Consider the following 7,075-nt stretch of genomic DNA (forward strand, 5'->3'; position numbering starts at 1 on the left):
ACTACCTGGGTCGTTTTGTTCCAATTACTCAGTGCAGAGGAGGAGGACTTCATGCCACACAAAGGCGCTGACTTTGATGTTGTGTCGAGGCTGCCCTTCCAGGGGCTGATGCATTGGGAGCGACTCTGGGCAGCTGGGGTACATCCACGTGGTAGGGCCCTAACCTGGAGTCGGGTGGCTGGGTACTCTGGGCCCTGAGGAGCTGTTGTGGGGAGTCCATAAGTGCGGGCCTATCGAGCACATTTCCCATTGCATCACAGAGGATTTGGAAATAACCTCATTTTCCTCAATTAGGAAGATGGAGATGGTAATGGCTGTACTTTGCTCTCTTCAGACGTCTTTCATCTCTGCATCGCAAAGTGCTCTGAAAGCATGATTAAGGAAGGCTTTCCAACTCCCCAGCCGGGCAGGCGCCCCACTGCCTGCTTCTGTCAAGGCTAAATGGTTGTGGCCAGCTCACTGGGTGAGCTCAGGGTAATGGGAGATCCTGCTGACCCCAACACAGGGCAAGGACAGATGCTGGGAGCCCCGCTGGATATGGGTGGGGAGAGAGCGTGAGGCAGCCCGATGCAGAGGTAGCTTCCTGGGCAGGGAGGCAGGGGTCTCAGACCAGCCCTGGGTGTCCCATTGGCCTGTTGTCAGAGCATGGGCCAGTTACCACCACCACCACCTACCCCCACGGGGGTCTCAGAGTCAGTGCCTGCAAAGCTGGGATGGAAACGTGAAGAGGTGGCAGGTCCCTCCCAGCTCTGCTGTTCTCTGTCATGTAATGATGGATCTGACAGCCCTGGGCTCCCTGGACCAACCTGGTGTATCTGCTTGACGTCCCTGCTGAGAACCCAAGGTGCTCCCCAGTCCTTGTGGGACGCCCACGCCTCCCATCTCCCAGAAGCTCTCCTTGTGGCCTGTGTCCCAGGTCCTCCATCACTGCCCCCATTCACAGGAACAGGTTCCCACGCATCCTCCATACACACTGCCTTGTCCAATGGTCTCCTGTTTAGACCATGTGGGGCCAGCGGGGCCTGCATTCCACCTACTGCCTTCAAGGTGTGCTGTCCACCCTTGCCTCTTCCCTCTGCCTTTCCTCCTAACACAAGTCCTGGCTCCTTCCTTTTTTTTTACCAGACTGGTTTGCTCTCCTCTGTCCCTTCAGGCTGGACTCCTCCAGGACCTTCCAGCTCCTGCCAAGCCTCAGGTATTTGCTTAGGCGTCAACGACCCCAATGATTATGCTTTTAGAGCTTTTGTCACCTGCGTTTGCATAGTCTGTTCAGCTCTCATGGCTACCAATATTCATACCTCCTGTCGTGGTAATTCCTGTCCCCTTCCCAATTAGCTGTCTGTGTGCTATGGGCTAGGAACAAAACTCACTGAGCTACTGAAATGTAACAGGGATGACTTAGAGGGCCAGGATAGGGAGGGTGGGAGGGAGTCGTGGGAGGGAGGGGATATGGGGATATATGTATAAATACAGCTGATTCACTTTGGTGTACCTCAAAAACTGGCACAAGAGTGTAAAGTGATTATATTCCAATAAAGAGCTTAAAAAAATGTAACAGGTGTGACAAGGAGGCTGAGAGGCTCCCATGTGTGTCTGCATGGACAGCAGAGCCTCTCACCTGGGTGCTCAGCTGCCTTTTTAACGCCTTTCTTTTCTCAACTGTGCTCCAAAATGCTGAGGTTGCAGGACACTTGAGTTCTGGCTGGTGGGACGTAATGTAACTGCAGAAACAGACAGTGCACAAAGGGTGAGGCTCCAGAGGAAAGAGGGCAGTGGAAAGTCCATCTCCTACTTGAAGAGGAAGTAAAAAAACACAGCGAAATTTGACCTGTTGTTTGTTATTGCTGATTAATATATGCTTCTAAGTGTTGAATTTGAAAACAAAAATTATGATGCCACACAAAAAAAATATTTTCCACCAGGGTTTTGGAAATCCCAAAGGTTTCCCAGGTGAGAAAGTTGACAAGGTCAAATCACGCCTTGGAGGATGGTTATTAACTGGAAGATTCTTATTCTTGCGCTAGACGTTGTGCCCTGCCTTCTCACTCTCCCACGAGAGGACTCTGCTGGGGAGAGGAGCTCACGGGAGCTGGGGCTTGATGCCATCAGGCTGGAAGGCTGTCTGTGTGACCCACTCATGGGTTTCTCTGACCAGCCGTAGGAGTGATTCTAGGGAAAAGCTGTATTCTGTTGTAGAGGTTTTCAAGTGTAAAAAGCCCAGTAAAATTTAATTCTATCCCTTTTCTGGAACAAACAAAAAGAAAACTGCTGAAGTGGAAAATTCAGAATGGAAAATATAGGGTAGTCATTAGGTTGGAGTTTCAAAAAGGAGAAAGAAGTCCTGTGAGCATCCCCCATGTTTGCCAGTGTGGGGACCACCCACCTGTTGGGCAATGGACTCGGGTCTTATGGGCTGTTCTGATGTGAGTGAGATGCTTCCCGTGGACCCCTTCTGTGAGCTTCTCTTTTGCTTGGCCTCATTGCCAGTCCTGGCATCATTTCAGCATCCCTGCCCCCACATCCCCCTGCTGCTCACAGGCAGGTTCACTGATGCTCAGTCCTGGGGGATCCCTTCCTTGTCTATAAGCAGCTGCAGGGCCCCACCTGCGGCTTTCCAGGGTGCAGGGGCTGTGTTCTTGTGTGTCTCTGCTACTGCACCTCCTTCGCTGCCATCAAACTTGGGACAAGGGTTCCCAGGGGCAGCCCTTGGGGTTCCACTGTGGGACTTGACAGCATCCTGACTCCTGAGTTTTGCCTTCACAACCTGCCTCCTTCTCCAGTTTCGTCAGGCGCAGTGGTCACCCTGCCTGCCCCTTTGACTGATAACCAGAATCCTCACTTGTTTGAGGTGCAGCACCATCAAACCATCTGTGACAGCATGCAAGAAAGGCAGGGTGGCGAGTGGGACATGGGAGGGGGGACTAAATCCCCTGCCCAGGCGGGGCTACGAGGACCCACTTGGAGACAACTGTAAGGGGATATTTTTCGGTTGTTATATTAACAGGAGGAGACAGTGAATTTTCTTTGCCATCTCTTTAGGTTATTTGTGTCATTGCTTTAACTGGCATTGCATGGCAGCGTGCAGTGGTCCATCATGTCACAAATACCTTGACCTCTCTCACCCATGCCCTGTTAGTATCATCACCGGCAGAAGTGGCCAACCAATCACCAAGGACGTGTGTTCTCCACGGGAGCACAGAGCCATTGCTGGGAGGCGCTTCGCAGTGAGGGTTACACTCACCAGCACCCTTGAGTTTGGGTGGCGCCTGGGATGAGCTCTTGCCAATAGGAATGTTAGTGGAGTTGATGCGTGTCATGTCTGGACCAACGGCATTAAAAAGTCTCTCTTGTCAGCTGATGGGAGAGACTTGAAGGACTTAGAGTGGGAAGAGCCACAAGATAGAAGGCATGTGGGTCCCTGAGGTGCTTGATGAGAAGCACCGAATTGGACTGTGACATGCATCGTGTTAACCCCTGAGAACTCCTGGGAATTAACTAATGTAATAGCTGGAGTTACTCTAACTAATGCACATTGGTCTAGCCAACTCAAAGTCTTTTTGCCTTAACCAAGCGTGGGCCACCCCATCCTGGTCTGCGTTCACCTCCCTGGTTCCTCTCTTTGTTGAGGAGCTCAGGAGGTACTATTGTTGAGTGGGAAGGTTTTGAAGAAAGAATTATGCAGGGAGACAAACAGGATAGAGCTGGGTTAGGGGAATTATTGAAGGAATTTCTCTCGGCCCTGGGAGAATATTTTTTTTTTAGTGATTTCTGGGTCTCTGGAATTATGGAAGTAATGGAGTCATGAATATAATTACCTCTATTCTGTAATTACCCGGCAAATATCATATGAATACATAGGGGGTTTGAGTCAGCAGATCTGGCAGCTGCAGAGTTTGATTATGATGATTTAGCTGTTGGGAAATGCCAGGGATTAATTTCAGTCATCAGTGTAGGAACAACAAGGAGAAATGGCCTCAAATTAGGGAAGGACACATGCCGTCTGCGTGGTGAGAGCACTCGGTAACTGGGGGGGTTAATTAGTCGAAGGAGCCCCCCCCTCGGAGGAGGCCCACCCCTCCAGGGCCGTTCCTGCAGGACCGGGGCGAACTGCAGACTTGTCTGCACTCTGCCGTTTCCCCAGGTCTTTGCTCTCTGAGCATCTCACACGTGTGATCTCTGAAGGTAACAGATGTGTTTGCTTGAGCTTTCTGGTGTTTGCAGCGAGTGTTGTTCCTTTCCACTGTAGCCACAGTACCCTGGGAGGTAGGGTCACACAGCTACCCCCATTTTACAGATGCCTCACGAGTCCTAAAGGAGCCAGTCTCTCGATGTGGCACAGTGAGCGGCATTTTCTAGGTTAGAACCCAGGTCCCCATGCTCTCCTTCTTATCTTGTACTGGCTTTGGGGCGGAATGTACCTCCAGTTATAATGTTCTCCCAATGGAAAAAGGTGGTTTCTTTTCTGATTACTTTTTCAAGTGGTTCTCGGGAAAGCTTTCTGGAGAGTGTAGGTATTTGTTGTTCGAATCAGATCCTGGTGTCCCAGGAAGGAGTGGAGAAGCTGCAAGCTTGAGGTTTCCCTGTGCTCTTTACTGCGTTGCGTCTCATAGAGGTGTTGCATGTCCTTTCCTAATTGGGGGCCATGTCTCCTTGTGGTTACTACCCTGATGACTGAAATGAATCCCTGGTGTTTCTCAGCAGCTAAAGCATCAGAATCAGACTCTGCGGTTTGATTCTACTTACGAGGCTCCCGTGGTCTCTCTACTGGACAAAGCCCACCCACCACCATTGGAGCAGAGGGAGTTGTGGTATCTGGGTGAGGCCAGCACTGCCCTGGGGATTTCCCATTAGTTTGATGTGCTCTTCACTCCTTTTGTTTTGGGACTCAGCGCTCACCGCTTACTGTCCCCTAAATTCCCTCCAGGCTGAGTTATGCAGCTCCAGCGGCCTGGGAAAAGAATGAGGGCCGATCAGAGCTCTTTGGGATGGAGGCCGTGGTGAGGGGGGTTCAGGCATCTCCTCACTTTCTCTGAGGGATACGGGCTGCTGGTTTGAGGATAGGAAATGTGAGCAAGCCGGGGTGCGAAGGCTGGTCCTGCAGTGACTCTCAGGTGGGGAAAGGTCTGAAACTCTGGAACTCTCATTCACGGTTACTGCAACACCAGGGACCCTGGGGCAAAGCTGCTCTGGGCAGTAGTGCCTACCATACGCCTTCTAGATTTGTGGCATTATCTACACCAGATGCAATCCCAGACTCTCATCTGAATTTGCCAACACACATACATCCCTCTCAATTCTCTATCCGAACACAGGCTGGCTGCACGTCCTTCCTCTGGGCTTTGTCAGTAACGTGAAGGACAGCATTCTCGAAGATCTGAATTCAGACCTAAATACTACTTTTGATAGAACCTCCAAGCTATTTTCCTGATGCAGATTTGGACTCTGACGATAACTCTAAACTCCTAACGTTGACCCCAAACCAGATCTCAGCAGCTTCTAATACGTAACCTAACGCTAAGCTCTAGGTAGAAGACCAGCCCCACCTGAACCAAGCTTCCCTTGAAACAAGGTTCTCGTTCTCAGCTACAGCCTGATCCTAATCCTTACCTTGGTCCAGATGTTAATTATAACTAAATCTTATCACTGTAGATTCAAACTCTAATTTTAACCCAGCTTTAAACCTGACCCAGCAAGGAAATGTTTGTAACGTCTGGCTCTTCTGAGCTGGAATTTGGTACTTTCATCTGTCATCTATAGGGGAGGAAAATTTTCCTCCACCCTCTTCTATTCTCTGGCTAGGTCTGTGAAAAAACAAAAACAAGAACAAAACTGGAAACAGGCGGCTTAGCAGGGGAAAAAGCATGCAAATTTATTTGATGTTAAAAGTTTTATGTGGCACAGGAGGGCTTCACAGAAAGAAAACTCCCAAAGACGAAGCTAGGCTTGGAGGCTTTTAAACCATCTGGGGGAAAGAGAATACATTTAAAGAGAAGTGACGAGACAAAGGAAGGGGACTTTGAGATTCTAGGGTCAGCAAATTGTAGGAAGCCAAAGACATGGGGAAACTACTTGTCGTTAGGGACTAGTTAGTAAGGTTTGTGTAGATTCTTTTACGGTGCCATCTCATCTCTGGTGATAAAGTTCTTAGCCCCTTCCTGGTATGGGAAGTGGATTGGGGAAGACACCTTCCCAGGAGGAAGTTAGGATCTGTTTTCAGGTAGATGGGGGACTAGGGAGGGCTCCTTTTCATCCCATGTCTACTTTTTCTTAATTGCTTTTAGCTCAAAATGATCCTTAGGCCAGAGTGATAATTTGGGGCTGGCATATTCTGTGCTACCCATCCTCCCTGCACTTGCCCCTCCACTCCCATGTCTGTTGCTCTGGGCATCGCTCACATGATGACCCCTGTCCCCCAGGAAGGTTTTTGAGCCTTGAACTTTGAACTTGTATCATTGCTTCACAAGATGCAAGACTAGCTGATTTGATGATAGATGGGTCCTGGGCAGTGTATTAGTCGAAATGAGTGGGTTAAGATACCACCCCTTTGAGAATCTATTTGTATGAAGAATCTCTGTTATCAAATCTCAGGCTCTTGGGGTGCTGGAGAAAAATTTCACAATAGGTGTATGTGGTGGTAGAGGGGGAACAGGATGCAGCTTTTGGCTTGGGCTCGTCATGTCTCTGTCTCCCTTTCCTAAACTGTGAAGTAGGGATACAGTAAAGGGTAAATGAGCTAATAAGTGAAAAGTGCCTGGAACACTCAGCAAATGTTCACCATCATCATCGCAGTTCTGTTTCTTAGGAACTGAATAGACCTGAAATCACTTAACTTTTCACAAAAATAAAACAAAATCATGAACCCATTTCTTTTGGCCATCTTTTCCACAAAAGCTACTGTTGGAAATATAAATATTTTTGGTAAAGATAACCTCTCTGAAGGCTGACCTAGGTAACTTTTCTGTTGAGCAGACAGATGAGTGGAAGATGATGAAAGAAGGTGCATGTGTATAAAGCAGAAATCGTCTCTTTTTTTTTGTTAAGCTCTTTGTTGGCGTATAATTGCTTTACACTGTTG

The sequence above is a fragment of the Hippopotamus amphibius genome, chromosome 7 (assembly GCF_030028045.1).
Source record: "Hippopotamus amphibius kiboko isolate mHipAmp2 chromosome 7, mHipAmp2.hap2, whole genome shotgun sequence".
Taxonomy (NCBI): Eukaryota; Metazoa; Chordata; class Mammalia; order Artiodactyla; family Hippopotamidae; genus Hippopotamus; species Hippopotamus amphibius.